Source organism: Neofelis nebulosa, chromosome 13 (genome assembly GCF_028018385.1).
Source record: "Neofelis nebulosa isolate mNeoNeb1 chromosome 13, mNeoNeb1.pri, whole genome shotgun sequence".
Taxonomy (NCBI): domain Eukaryota; kingdom Metazoa; phylum Chordata; class Mammalia; order Carnivora; family Felidae; genus Neofelis; species Neofelis nebulosa.
In genome coordinates, this window is record NC_080794.1 from 16,801,983 (window position 1) to 16,817,237 (window position 15,255).

A 15,255-nucleotide genomic window follows, 5' to 3' on the forward strand; every position below is an offset into this window, starting at 1 on the left:
AACATATAATGCAGTTATAAATGTAGACATATTGTCTCAGAGAAACCAGATCAAAATGAGCCATGGATTACAATAAAAATGTACACAAATTCCCAGTGCTCCCAATTATATTTTTTCCTCATGATTAATACTGTGGTCATCAGTGATGTGGGCGGTCAAAAAATTAAATGAAAGAAGGTCTTAATTTCGCATCTTCACAAAGCAGGTACAGCGAGGGGCACCTCGATGGCTCAGCCGGATGAGTATCTGACTCCTGATTTCAGCTCAGGTCATGATCTCACTGTTCTTGAGTTCAAGCCCCGCGTTGGGCTCTCTGCAATCAGGACAACCTGCTTGGGATCCTCTGTCTCCCTATCTCCCTTTGCCCCTCCCCGGCTGGCATGTGCTCTCTCTCTCAAAAATAAAATAAAACATTAAAAAAAGTTAAAACAAGAAACAAAACACAAAGCAGGTACAGTGAGCATCCAGGCCCCAAGACTGGGCTGCGGGCCCCTTGCTCTATGTTGTCGTTCATCACCCACGTCTGCAGAAGCAGGCTCATTTTCAGTGTCATGTTAGGAAGGGAGAAATGTAGTTAAATCTAACTATGCGTGCTTTGGAGGAAGCAGAGATAAATTGTCATATGTTCACACAGGGACTTGTTTCCAGCACTTCTTGCTTTTCTATAAATATGTTAAATGACTATGAATAAGTCAATAATTTGTCCTTCTCACCCCCCCCCCCAAAGACACTATTTTTCAAAGTTCTTGATTGCTTCTAGTTGTTTTTATTTTTATCATTTTCAAAAATACCAAGAAAATATCAAGTAATGCTGTCAAATTAATCTGGATGGAAAAAAAAATCTAGTGGCCTCATACAATAAGAATAAGCTGATTTCTTACGGAGTCAGCTTTGTGACTAAGACCCAAATCTTTTCTCTGGCAATCTGTTGCTTAACACCTGCTGCTTACCACTTCATAAAAGTCAAGTCTAAATGAACGGGCATTCTTCATAGTGCTGCAAATTCATTACTGTCATAATCATTAAGGGCAGTAAAAACAATCAGGGTTTACTATAAACTGACAGATTGAAATCTAGAATGAATGAGCTTATATGAATCTATTATACCATGGAACTAAATACAAAGGAAAAACAAGCATCACACATTGTAAATACACTTTTCTCCAGGAATAAACCCACACACACAGGCATACATAATTATACATACAAATTAATGTTAAAAGAAACCTATGTTTAGCAAACCCTATATACTCAAGTTCATCAGTAGCTAGTTATTCCAGACGGTATTACTTACTAAGCCTCAGAGAGCATTATTTTCATTTAAATTCCACTAGTAGGCAAAACTTAAATGTCAAAACTTAGCACAGTGTTTAATGAGTGAATAAATATTAGAAACCATAGCTCTTGAAATCTTAGGTAAGTCATTATTAGGGGCTTACTACTTTAAGTTTCTGACATTTACTCCTTTTTATCATATAAGTTTTATTTCTTATTAAAGATTCACCTGCTTTGAAGATAATCTACTTAAGAAAAAAAATACTGTTTTTTTTTCTCTTTGAGCTTTACTTAAACACAAGCATCACTTTTATAATGTGCTTTTCAAAGCAACTGGACTGAGTCATCTTGATGTGTTGTGAAACCCTAAATACAATTTAGCTGGACAAAAGTATAATCCAATTATGTGGGAAATAAACAGATGTGGTTACTGTCTCCTAAAAATACACCATTTAACCTACTGAGGATCCAAGGAAGACAAATGCCTCAAAAACTTGATAATAAGTAGCCGACAAAGTCTTGGGCAGAATAGTAATCCTAGAAATAATCTGTTTTACTATCATTGTATTTTTATCCTAGTGAGATTAAGGCCTTCATAGACTGAGGTTTTATTGCAGTGTCAGTCTATAGGACCTCAACACAATGAATTTATCAACTGACATTTTAATTCAAGGAATGACTTGTCAAACTGGTGACAAAACTGACCAAACCCAGCTAAGTCATCTGGGATCTAGAACAGTTCATTTACCTACTGTGGGATGAGAATGAAAGTATGCTATGAAAACAGTAAAAATAAAAATTCAATAGCAGCTCCTATCTGCAGGCCCGAGACATCAGCCCCGCCTCTAGTTAGATATGAGGGCAATGGTTTGCTAATGATATTTATAAAGCATCTGCATGAAGGGGAGCACTGATGGTCCAGTGCACATGGGAGAGAAAACAGCCTCCCACAGACACTGTTCATGAGAGCATCAGGGTTTAATTCAAACCAAAGGGAGTGCAAGAAAAAAAAAAAAGCGTTTGGGGTGGGGGACACAAAATATTCCCACAAACAGAATTTTCCCCTAACAGAAGGCTTGGTTTTGTTAGGTGTTAGGCTTGGTTTATGGTATTTTGTAGCTGTTCCTGATTTATCTTGCAGGTGGGGGAAAGTGAGGCCACTGCAGGGCATGAAGAAGAGAAGAGAGTCCAAGTTCAACAACAGAAGGAGACTGGAGGCAGGGTAAGAGACACACATATCAAGAGGAGGTTTCTAGGAAGAAAAGAAATATAAGGGAGTGGCGGAAATAAATACATTTTAAGATAATTTTGGGGACACCTGGGTGGCTCAGTTGGTTAATCATCTGACTCTTGATTTCCACTCAGGTCATGATGTCACGGTCATGGGATTGAACTGCATGTTGGGCTCCATGCTGACAGTGTGTAGCCTGCTTGGGAATCTCTTCCTCTGCCCACCCCCCCCCACCCCCGCCAAATAAATAAATAAACAACAACAAAAAGACAATGTTTAATTGTATGTTGTACAGCATATGACATACATTCTCTTGTCTATCTTTCTGCTTCAACTTCCTTCAAATATCCATTCCTGGTTGACGTGCTGGATTTGTTTTGGGAGATACCGTGAAGGATGACTTGGGTTGGTTGCCGTGGAAACAGACTTCACCACAGCTGTTTGCATGTAATTGTTTCAGAATTAGCCCCTGTGAGTCATCTCACCTTGATGCGACTGTTGGAAATCTTTATGTAGCACCTTCGACCTCGTCAGCACACCACCGTGGACTTGTCACTGGGTGCTGGTTGCTCAGCTCGGGTGGGTGTCAGTGTGGTCCTGGTCACAGCAGCTCTCTTCGGTGGAAGAGGCAGTTTCTAAACTGGGACTCCAGTTGAGAGACATCGGCGGTCAAGGCTGCTGACAGTCTAGCAGAATGAAAGTGTGATCTTGTTGATGGTTTCTTTTGCCGCGAAGAAGCTTTAAGTTTGATGTGGTTCTACCTGTTGACTGTTTACTTGCTGTTTGAGCATTTGGTGTCATATCCAAAACATCATTGCCAAGACCAATGTCAAGGACTGTCTTCCATGTGTTTTCTTCCAGGTATTTTATGGTATCTGGTCCCATGTTTAAGTCTTTGATCCATACAGACTTAATATTCATGAATGGTGTAAGAAAGGGGTGCAATTTCATTTTTCTGTATGGGGTTATCCGGTTTTTTAAAACCATTTGTTGAAGAGACTACCCTTTATCCATCGGGCATTCTTGTCTTCCTCGTCAAATATTAGTTGACCATACACGCAAGTGGTTTAATTCCAGGCTCTCTCTTCTGTTTCATTGGTCTGTGTGTCTATTAAACAATCTGTCTATCAATGGATGAATGGATAAAGAAGATATGGGGGTGTGTCCACGTTTGTGTGTGTGTGTGTGTGTGTATAAAATTAAATATTCAGCCGTGAGAAGGAAGGAATTCTTGTCATTTGTGACAACATGAATGGACTTTGAGGTCATTATGCTAAGTGAAATAAGTCAAACAGAGAAATACAAATGTTACACGATATCACTTATATGATGAATATAAAAAAATATCTGAACTTGTGAAAACAGAGTAGAGTGGTAATTAGCAGGGGCCGAGGGATTGGGGCATAGGAGAGATGTTGGTTAAGGGTGTGAACTTACAACCAGTAGATAAATAAGGGCTGGAGATCTAATATACACTACAGTGATCATAGACGACAGTATTGTATTATGAGAATCTAACTCACTAAGAGACTGCACCTTAATTATTCCTATCACACACAAAAAAAGAAACAATTATGTGGCATGACAGAGGTATTAGATAATACTATAAGGCAATCATACTGCAATGTATAAATGTATCAACACAATAGTTCATGCACCTTAAACTTACACAGTGTTATGTGTCAAATATATTTCAATGAAAATAAAGAGCAATCTTGGAGGTATCCATCACAAAAGTGGAGCACATCTTCAAGGAAGGGTTAGAGCAAGAGCCACGACGACCTATACAAGGGTCGCTCCCTCTGGGCTAGAGGAGGATTCCAGGGATACAAGGAGCTGTCCTCACCATCAGCAGACGTGGAGAAAGTGACGTGGACTCAGAGAGGCCTCAAGTTGCTTCACTGACAGCATCCAGCCAGTCCAAGGCCACTCCTCATCTGGCAGTTTCAAGGGGCTCTTTTCCCTCTACTATTCTCATTTCCACATAAACTTTCATTCCATTTCTAATTTGAAATGATTTCTCAAACTCTCCTGTGCACTTATGTGAAGAATAATTGAAAAGGGGAAAAATGAAGGAAAAGGATTTATTTTTGCCAACAGAAAATACAGGCAATTTATAGCAAGCATGAAATGAGGACCCCTTAAGAGTTTTCCAAAGTATGTCAGCTAGTAGCATGGGGTTTTAGAGGTTTTCTTTACTGCAATCAGTCCTGCTGGAAATAAGGAGTCAGTTCAGGAGATCAGTAGAGTACAGCTAGCAAAAGAATGAGTCCTGAGAAGAGTTATTAACTGTGTGCATACTGTGTGCAGAAGCAATCAGAAGATACCGGCCAAGACGTGGGAAATAAGGAAGGAGTCATTAGCAACACCTTAATTGCTAGGTCCAAGATGTGTGTTCCCTTCCCCAGACTTTGCAGCCAGCTACCGACACTGGACAAAATAAATAATAATAAATAATAAAATAAAAAACTTATTGCTAACACAAGTGCCACGTGTTTGCATGATGTGTCCATTCAGCCTGAGGATTTACTCTCAGGCTGATTTATTGATGAATTCCCTTGCTTTTACCTGCATGAATTTCTAGGGTAGAGGGACGGGTGTTTTGTTTGGTTGGTTGTTAGTTTGTCTGTTTGTTGCAGATTCCCTATTTGTACTACACCAGCCAAGTATTTTGAGGATACTGTGGCTCTACTAAATGCCATTCACAAACTCATCAATACTTGCAGGGAGGTGAGCAGCTATTATCTCCTCGGGTAAGTATCATTAAGTATTTTCCGCTCTCTGAAAGCACGATGGACTGAGGGAAGCTCAAAGTATCGAGAAGCTTCCGTTCTCGTCACTTCTGTAGAGGTTGTGAGGTCAGGTTTTTGTTTACACATTTACTTCTGGTTGGAATAACACATAATCCTCCTTAAAATGAGGCTCTATCTAGGGACATTGATTATTTCAGGTTTCATTAAATATAATTCTAAAATAAATGCTCCTGCATATTTCTCTACTTTATATCGGTGAGAATGAATTCCACATTAATTACTGAAAATAGCTGAAAAGCCCTTGATAATCAAGGAACAAATGTAGAGTCAGAGTGTAGAAAGAGGTCAAAGATGCTATCGTCTGGATCACATTAGGTTGAGACGTCAGGATGAAAAGCTGCATGTAAAGGGCTGCTCATTGTCAGTGACAGGGGTACTGCCCAGGATAGACGGGTTTCATCTCCCTCTTGCCCCCAGCGTCCCCATTGGTTTTACCGGACTAGAGGGTGCTGGCATGAGAAGACACTTCTCCCCCCACCCATTTACAACTTCTAATTCAGGAAGGACTGAGGATTCTGATGCTCTTTGAAGCAGAACTATGACAACAAAATAGATGTCACTGCAGGTTTGTAAGAACAGACTTAGGAACGGATCACCACATTCTCCAGCCAAAAGCTGCTGGTGACGAAATACGGAGCCTGGTCTGGTGAGCCGAACTCCAGGAGAATAAAGCCACGTCCATTGTAATCTCAACTCCGCCATGGTTGGTAGCGGCCAGGACCGAAATTCGGTCATAAACATATGCAAATTTAGCTGTAGATGACAATTTTTTTGGTTATGTTTTTCTCATTTCTTCCACCTTCTGTTGATAAGGGCACCCTGACTCTCCTCTGCTACGTAATGCTCTGGCTGGAATGTAAATCAAGAGGCCTGCCCTCACTTAGCCCAAAGTTGGATACAACAGAGAATTAGCAGAGCTCAAGCAGATCCTGCTCTTATTTCTGGTAATCTGAATTCTGAATGGACTTTCTTCATTGGTCAACGTTGTCAATGTGACTCTGCTGTTTAGACCCTGGAGGACTTACTACAGCATTACATGCCAGGTTCATTCTGAAGCCTTCTTCTCTTCCTTTCTGTGGGTTAATAGCCTCAGACGAGTTCCTTCTGGAGCTGACAGGCTAGTCAGTGTTGGTTTCTGTTGGTGCAACCAAAAAATCCTAACTCATAGAGCATATCTGCTGTATGAAAAAGATGTGCACTGATTCTTATAAAAAGCACTGGAAAAATACTAAATTATTTAGTCCTTTACTGTGTTTTGCTTGATCTCAACACCAAATGCACAATTTCCCGACAGTAGCTCTCAAATATGTTCGCCATCACCCGTGTGAGAGAAGGAAGTCCTCAGTTCAAGGCGCTAGACATTTGTTCTAGGGAGGCAGTTGGTCATTTCTGGGCAAGACTGGGAGGAAAGCCCTTTCAACAAAGAGAACATACTTCAGATAGAAATGTAAGTCAGTGGTTACAGCTTGACCATATCGGAGAGTTATCAATCTGAGCCCTCATGTAAATATAGAAATTTCTGAGACATGGTGAGCTCCCATGGACTGTAGGTCCACTAATGCAAAACCTGTAAGCCTTGAAGAACCAGAGAACTGTTTGGCCTCAAAAGGAGATGTGACACCAAAAATATCTCCTTTGAGGATGGGTGCTTTTTTTGTGTGGATTATTCTTTATATTCTTTGCTAACAAACTGTGTCAGATTTTACTGCATAATCCACATAATCTGACAAAGGTGAGCTGTTCTCATAACTCAGACATTCTTAGAAACATTTTAAGGAAAGAAAACCTCAGTAGAAGTTTGAAACTAATAGACTTGTAGCCAAGGAGATGGGCTTGAGGCATCAGGATCTGAGATGTGAATAAAAATGTGGTCCTTTCCATACTGTAGTTACTGTGAATAATGCTGCAAGGGACGTGGGGGGCCTAGCATGTCTTCATGCCCGTCATGGGTGAATGAATAATGATGGAATGCTTCTTCCCTCATGAAAAAGAAGGAAACCCTGCTGTTTGTGACAACTTGGATGAATCTTGAGGGCATTATGCTAAGTAAAGTAAGTCAGGCAGAGAAAGCCAGATACCGTATGATCTCACTCAGAATCTAAAAAATGCTAAACTCAGACCAACAAAGAGAACATAGTGGGCCAGGGGCTGGCAGTGTGTGGAAAATGGGGAGACACCGGTCAAAAGTTACCAACTTCTAATAATAAGATTAACAAGTTCTGGGGAATCTAACAGGCAGCAAGGCGATTCTAGCTAATAATAATGCATTCTTTGCGTGAAAGTTGTTAAGAGAGTAAAACTTACATGTTCTCACCACAAAAAAGAAACAGTAATTATGTGACAGGATGGAGGTGTATTAGCTGTGGTGCTAATCACCTCGTAATATATCAATGCATCAAATCAACACACTGTACCCCTCAGACTTATACAATGTCATATATAAACTGTACCTCGATAAAGCTGGACATAGGTGGCCTCTTTTGTATTCATCAGATCATAAGTCATTTGCAAAAAAAAATTCCGGAATGGAAATTTTGTCTTCTAACAAATGAGAGCCAAGTGTTTTGGAGACATTGGTAGCTGATTAATCACAGTGGCACTAACAGACAGAGACCCTTGACTGGCAACAAAAGTCAAAGCCAGTGCAGCAAAATGGAAAACACCTCAGTAAAAAAAGAGCATTGCCATAACGTCCCCAAAATAGAAATACAGAAGGAGAGAACTCAATGTTCATTATCTGTGTAAAGGGTAATGGCAGCTGCAGTACAGAAAAGTCACCTCCGATCCTACTCCCTCTCTCACTTCTAACTGAGCCTCTTTTAAAATAAATGTCATCAGTAGTTTATAGCACAATATATTTGGGACCTAGGCCATATGGGAAATGTCAAACGTATGTTACACGACATGCACATGTCTTACAAAAAATAACACATCTAAGATGTCAACTACAGGAAGGAACCATGTTTCTCCGAGTATGATTTACCCTTTTCATATTTCAATGCCTTTGTGACAATGATAGATGCATTTTCAAAATGCATTTACGTTTAGTGTAACTTTATTTCTGTGTGTAATGTTATTATTAAGATGAGGCTGTATTTTACAACTAAAGAAAAGTTATTCACTGAAATGAAGTAATCCTTATGGAACAGTCACACTAATATATTTTTCCAGTAAATGTACTATGAATCCTTGAGCCCAGAAGATAATTCTAAACAAAAATTGTCATCTTTTTTCAAGTACACTTTATTTTTTTTTCCATATTTGAACTATGGGATATTAGTTCTCTAAATGTTTATCCTTCCCACTGGATTTAAATGTTGTAGCTCACTATCTTTTCCATCTGCTTCCTCTGGACACATCCTTTCTTCTGGAAGGAAGACAGCGCTTTGAAAGAATATTACCCATATGTAGAAGTGTTTCAAACACAAGGTTCCTTTTTACAATTACCTCAACAGCTGGTGTTGTGTGTTTACATTTAGGCAGAAGAAACCTTACCAAGACATACTGTGCAGCTTCAAGAAATTTAGATTTATCACAGGGTAGGCAAAACACACTGGCAAATAATTCAAATAAGCCTGTACGTCTCAGAGATAAGGGGGTTCTATACAAGAAAATGTAATCTTTAATCGACAAAGTTATGGAACCAATCTACAAAACAGAATTGACCAGGGGCACCTGGGTGACTCTGTCACTTGGGTATCTGAATTCAGCTCAGGTCATGATCTCGCGGTTCGTGAGTTTGAGCCCCGTGTTGGGCTCCGTGCTGACAGCTCAGAGTCTGGAGCCTCATTTGGATTAGGTGTCTCCCTTGCTCTCTGTCCCTCCCTTGCTCATGCTCTGTCTCTCTCTCTCAAAAATAAATGAACATTAAAAAATTAAAAAAAAAAACAGAATTGACCAGTCTTTGGAACTATTATGTATAAAACAGATAATTGAGTCACCTGCTTTGAAAGGAAATTAACACTCACTCAATAGTAGCAATTATACAATCAGTGGAGGGTGGGTTTTGAAATGGCAGATAACTCCATGGTCTGGCATTACCACCCTGGGAAAAAACATGGGCTGTATAGCAGACGTACGTGGGTTCTAATCCTGATTCTACAATTTACCATCGATGCATTTCACTTTCTTAAACTTTGTGAGCTTCAGTTTCTACATCTTTAAATTAGGCTAGAAATGTCTACATAAGCCTTTTGTGAAATGTTAGCTCCAGAGGATCACCACTGTTTCCCCATCAACTAGCAAAGAACATCATTCAATTAATATATTTCAAACAGGGTAAGATGAAAAAAATACTAAGCCATCAAATCTCCTGTACTTCAAACTAGTTGCAGAGGAATTTACCAACACTAGTAGCAAAGAGGTGGGCATCTCCCCCCTGGCCTCCTGCTTCCTGCAGAGCCTTCCTGGTGTTCTAGAGGCTCAGCTGGCCCAGCAGAGCAACAGGCTGGCTCCCCAGTGCAGGCAGAGAGGGCTCCCCAGTCTCGTGGAAAGCCAACAGTCTACTCTAGGAACATGCCTCAGGCGCCCAGCTCCCTGGAAGGTCTCCATTTTCCTCTGGGGACAAAGATCTCATTTTCTCAATTTTAATTTGTTCCAAGAGCGTCCCATGCTGCACGCCACAATTACAGCTCTCGGTGATCCCCTTTCAGACCCACACTTGGCCATCCCGCCAGCACAAGCAGCCTCAGCAGACCCAGAATAAAACGAGTGCCAAATCTATGAACTCAGATCCATGCTGTCCCTGGGATTACGCAGAGAAGACAGTAAAATGAATGTGCAAATGCAGGGGAACATGCGGAATTTACAACACTGGCCTCGGTTGCACTGTACCTACCCCAAAATGTAACCCTTCCCTGGCACATTTCTAAATAAATATATACAGTCAATAACCTCATTGTTTGCTTTTTAATATGATATGGGGTGCTTGGGTGGCTCAGTCCATTAAGCTCTGACTCTTGATTTTGACTCAGGTTGTGATCTCACAGTTCACAGGATTGGCCCCTGCATGGGGCTCTGTGCTGAGCGTGGAGCCTGCCTGGGATTTTCTCTCTCCCTCTCTCCCTCTGTTTCTCCCCAACTTGTGCTCGCTCGCTCTCTCTCTCTCTCTCTCTGTCTCTCTCTCAAATAAATAAACTTTAAAAACACATGATATACACAGGTACATGTGTGCATATGTTCCAGGAGAAACAGAGTGGCATTCTCCTGGGAGTTACAGCAAAATGCCCAGGTGTGATACACAGAGGCTCTATTTGGCTGGGAGTAGGACACATTTCCTGTGTTGGGCAATCACTGAGCTTCAGATTCACCATGCTTGCTCCGGTGTCCACACATAGAACAGTTGGATGGGATAGCACCAATCGAACTATATGAATTAGAATGGAGGCAGGAGACGTCTGTCTGCCAGGAAAAAGGGGGAGTTATTACCAGAAGGAGAAAATGGATAGGAGGCCAAAAGCAGTAGATATTTACATGTAAACCTGTATAACCATATACCAGAGTATGTTACTGACTTTTACTTCCTTTATACCATTACATGATGCTGGTTTGGACCGCGAACAATTAGAAGCTGATAACAGGTGAAAGGATTAAGTTTTTACATGAAATATTATGTTATTTTTTTCCCTCTGACCCCCCATCGCCCTTGAGCTCGTGCTAAACTCACCTGTGGTTTCCACCTGTTGCATGAGCCAGTCAACCTTCCCTAAGCCCTGAGATAACACTAAGAAAAGAAGTGTGTCTGCATTTTAGAACAGAGGAAGCCTTCAGCTACACAGATGTGACCAAACATCAGGTCTGAGGAAGGCACAGACAAGGAAAAAAAAAGTAGGAAAGACAATATAAACCTAGATCCACTCTATAAAAATGTCTTTCCTACTTATTCCCCTTGAAAAATAATTGGCTATTCTACAATGTTCACTGCTCGGGAAAATAACTGTTCAATCTTCCCTAACCACAGGAACCCCTGCAATGCCTCCCTCCTTTTCACTCTGCCTGTGCCCCTCGCTCGGAATTAATTCTTGAATAAAAGTGTGTTTCTCTCCTTCAAGCCCCTTCCCCTTCCCTACCTTTATTTTCTATCCCCTTAATAATCTCCCAGATGGGGGATGCCTCATAAGCCTTCCTGAGAGCCTATGTGAGGGAAGCCCTGAAGGATTACTACCTGGATGCCCATGACAGGTATAACTGGGCCCCTGTTGGTCTGAAGGAACATTCCTGATGTGCTGGTCCCCCAACATCCTTTACCAGTCAAGGCCGAAACTCACAATTCCTCCGTGTGGTCAGCTTAAATCAATATAAAGGCACACAGCTGCTCATCTTTAAGCCCCTCCAATCCAGCCCTTGTAACCTCAGGCTGAGGCAAGAAAAAGGGGGAAAAAAAAGTGCATTGTTCTCTGGAGAAAAATGCAGGCATCAGGGATGACAGCTACCTCCATCTATCTCTTCAGAGACAGAAATTAGAAAATACATCCTACCCTTAACTCTCCACCCCCCCCCATTTCTATTTCTCCTTTTTCCCCTAAGTGGAAACAGTAGATGTTTCCTTCCTGTGGTTGGGGACCTAGGAACAGCTGAGCTGGAAACAGCATGAGGACAGATGGACTCCTGAAGGAGTCCCCCATGTGAACTTAAACACCTGGAAACTTAACACCTACCATACCCTCCTTCCAATTCCTCTCCTGAGAAGAAGAGGAGAGGTCTGCCAATATTCTAGACTTAAATCACCACCGCCAACAGGGAATAGCCTTAGTTTCCTTACCACTTATCTCCTAGGACCTAGAAATCAACTTCCCACTCTGTTCCAGAATCTAGAGGCAGAGTCACGAGTGATGAGTCATGAATGATTTCCCTAATTTTCCTTGCTGGAATTGGATCTCACGCCATCACCCTCCCCATGGCCTCCAGTTCCTGATGCCTGCTCTAGAGTACCACAGGGCCACCTCACCCCCAATTCCTAATCTACTACTTGTGGCCATTCAGGCCATGATGCTTCTCCTCGAGCCAAGACCCTGAATGCTACTCCTTGGCAGTCACTGGGGTCCTTCCATTCACAGAGAGATTTCGCAGGCCATCCACATCACTCCCAAGTATGAACCGCCTTTCAATTACCTGCTTCCTCGCTCAACTATTGGAAGTGCTATATAAGTCCCTGAAACAATTTTCTAATAATCTTTTAACAGGAATATTTGGAGATAATTAGTGGATGTATGTAGGTATGTATGTGTATACATATGTATACCTACATCTACATTACATATATGTATGTGTATATATATACACATATATATATTTATATACATATACATACATATACATATATATACATATATGTATATATATTACGCTGCCCAAATGGATCCTATTGTTTACCTTTCCCTGCATCCTCTCACTTTGTCAGGGAACTCTGCAGGTAACTTTGCCAACACTGACTCTGAGTTCAGCCTGTGACTTGCTTTAATAGATGGAAAGCCTATAAAGCACTTGGGCATTTGAGCCTGCCCTATCTTTTGTGCCTTTTTCATGGGCATGCTACCACACCATGATAGAGTATTAGAGACTTGGGAAGCACAGCCAAGTAGCCCCAGTGTTCTCGACCAAGGCCAGTCGAGATCAGCCGACAAGCAGCCAGCACTTAGCTGAGACTGAGCCCAGGTGACAAGGCAAAGCTGTCGTTTTCAGTTTTCTGGGTACATGAGCAATGACTGCCAGTGTTGAGGTCATTTGTTACACAGCATTAACTTAGCAATAGGTGATTGATACATGAGTTCTATGCTGATTTTTAACATGTGATCACTCGTCCCATCTCAGTGTCCACGTCCCTTAAAATGGCACCTTATTATCATGCCAGAATCTCCAAACATTTGTTGAAAACAGAAAGAACCAACTATTGAGTGCAATTATCTATCCAATCACATTAATACACATAAACAGGAAACTGATAGTATACTGATTAAATACATAAAGACAAAGTAATTGTAAGTGAAACCAGGACCTACAGGTTTGTATGTATTACACTAAATATTATTGAGGGTAAACAAATCAAATGAGAAGCCTATTTTCTCTTCAATATATTCATATGATGATGCTAATAATCAAAATGCCAACAGATACTGTAAAATAATAATTGACCAAAATGAATACAGATATCTCCATTTGCATAAAGGTATATGTTATTCATACTTTGTTTTTGCATGTCCACAGAAAACTTCTTAGTAGGATGTACTGAAAACTAGTTTTCCCTCTGAGAATTTTCACCAACCAAGAGCGATCTGGGCTTGGTGAATTTCGTATAGGTAAAGGAATAAAACAGTAAGAAATTTAGATAATATTCTTCTCATTCAAATGGACTGTCCATGTTTTTGTGGGTTAAAGAAGATTAAACTATTCAGCTAGAATCCTATGGAGATTTGAAAAAAAGTATATGCATTTGTAAATATCACTATAATTCTTTTCAACGAGGATCCTTTTGTAAGTACCACTGCACAACAAGAACACATTGCCTTGGACATTCACATCTGTTCAATATCTATAAGCTATCAAAACAATAAATACCCCAAACTTTTCCAATGATTTATACTGAACTTCTTCTTTTCTTTAAAAATTTTTAATGTTTATTTTTGAGAGAGAGAGAGAGAGAGAGAGAGAGAGAGAATGAGAGCACAAGTAGGGGAAGGGTAGAGAGAGATACAGACACAGAATCTGAAGCAGGCTTCAGGCTCCAAGCTGTCAGCCCAGAGCCTGTTGCAGGGTATGGACCCATGAACTGTAAGATCACGAGCTGAGCTGAAGTTGGACGTTTAACTAACTGAGCCACCCAGGCACCCCACTGAACTTCTTAAACATCCGTTTATGTGTCTTTTTAATTCAGTAAGACCCAAACAAATATACTTTTAATATTGATTTGTATTAGCCCCAGATACTAACGTGGTATTACATCCAACTTTAATTGAATATAAAACACAATTTGTCCATACATTCATTCAATGAACACACTGCATGCCACACGTAGGACGTAATCTGCTCTTCTCCTTCTCCAAGTGCATGGGCATAAAGACAATGCCTGCTTTCTGGGGTCAGAGACAGGACTGTGTCACCATCTCTGCCACTCACTGTTTGCAGATTGTAAAACATATGAAGCAAACTGGCAACTTGGTGAGAACATGACCTCCACCTCTCATGAGTGTATCGGTATTAGTGGGTATTTTAAGGAGATCACATCATTTGGGAAGTCCACCGCTAAATCCCCAAATGTAGCTTGTGAACGAATCGCACAGGACATGTATCATCACCAAGAACAGGCACTTGATTGTGACACTGATTCACTCTCTGCCACTAGTTCAAGTTAGAGCTTCTGTAAAAATATCTTCCATAATAGAACTCAAAAGCCAAAATTAAAAAAAAATAGTCTGAACAATATTTTCCAGGACTTCAGACAATTCAAATTTCAAATGTCTTTAATAATGCTGTTTATAGAAATCAAAGATACAAGGTATAGATTAGTCATAAGGAAGAGCTGTCTTGAAAATCTGATTTATTCATTTAATAAACCTTTGTTGGCACCATATAGGTCACTGCTGTTGGGAATATAAATATGAGAAATATAAATATAGTAGCAGAATTTCTAATGAGGAGGATGTTTTCTAGAATATGATGAGTTATAAGTTCCTGAATGTATGTCGATACAAAGAAATGGGAAACCAGACTTGGCTAGCATTTATTCTGTACTGTGTGCCTTTGGCATTTTCTTCCCCTCAGTAAGTATCTCTTACCAAGGAAACAATTACTGTTTTAACACAATGAGGATAAAACCAAACACGGAATAGCAGGACCTGATATCATCCTATCACTACACTTGTTCTGCTACAGCTTGTACCCATAAAAGTACCTTTCCTACCTCCTTCCAAGGTTAACTACATAAAGATATTTATAGGACCT

At 40.5% G+C, this 15,255-nt stretch overlaps 1 protein-coding gene across 14 annotated transcripts in view; it reads right to left on the bottom strand.

Moving 5' to 3' along the window:
* The window catches only part of PCDH15 (protocadherin related 15), a 1,242,339-nt gene that overhangs the window by 904,129 nt on the left and 322,955 nt on the right, over positions 1 to 15,255 (bottom strand). The window lies entirely within an intron of this gene.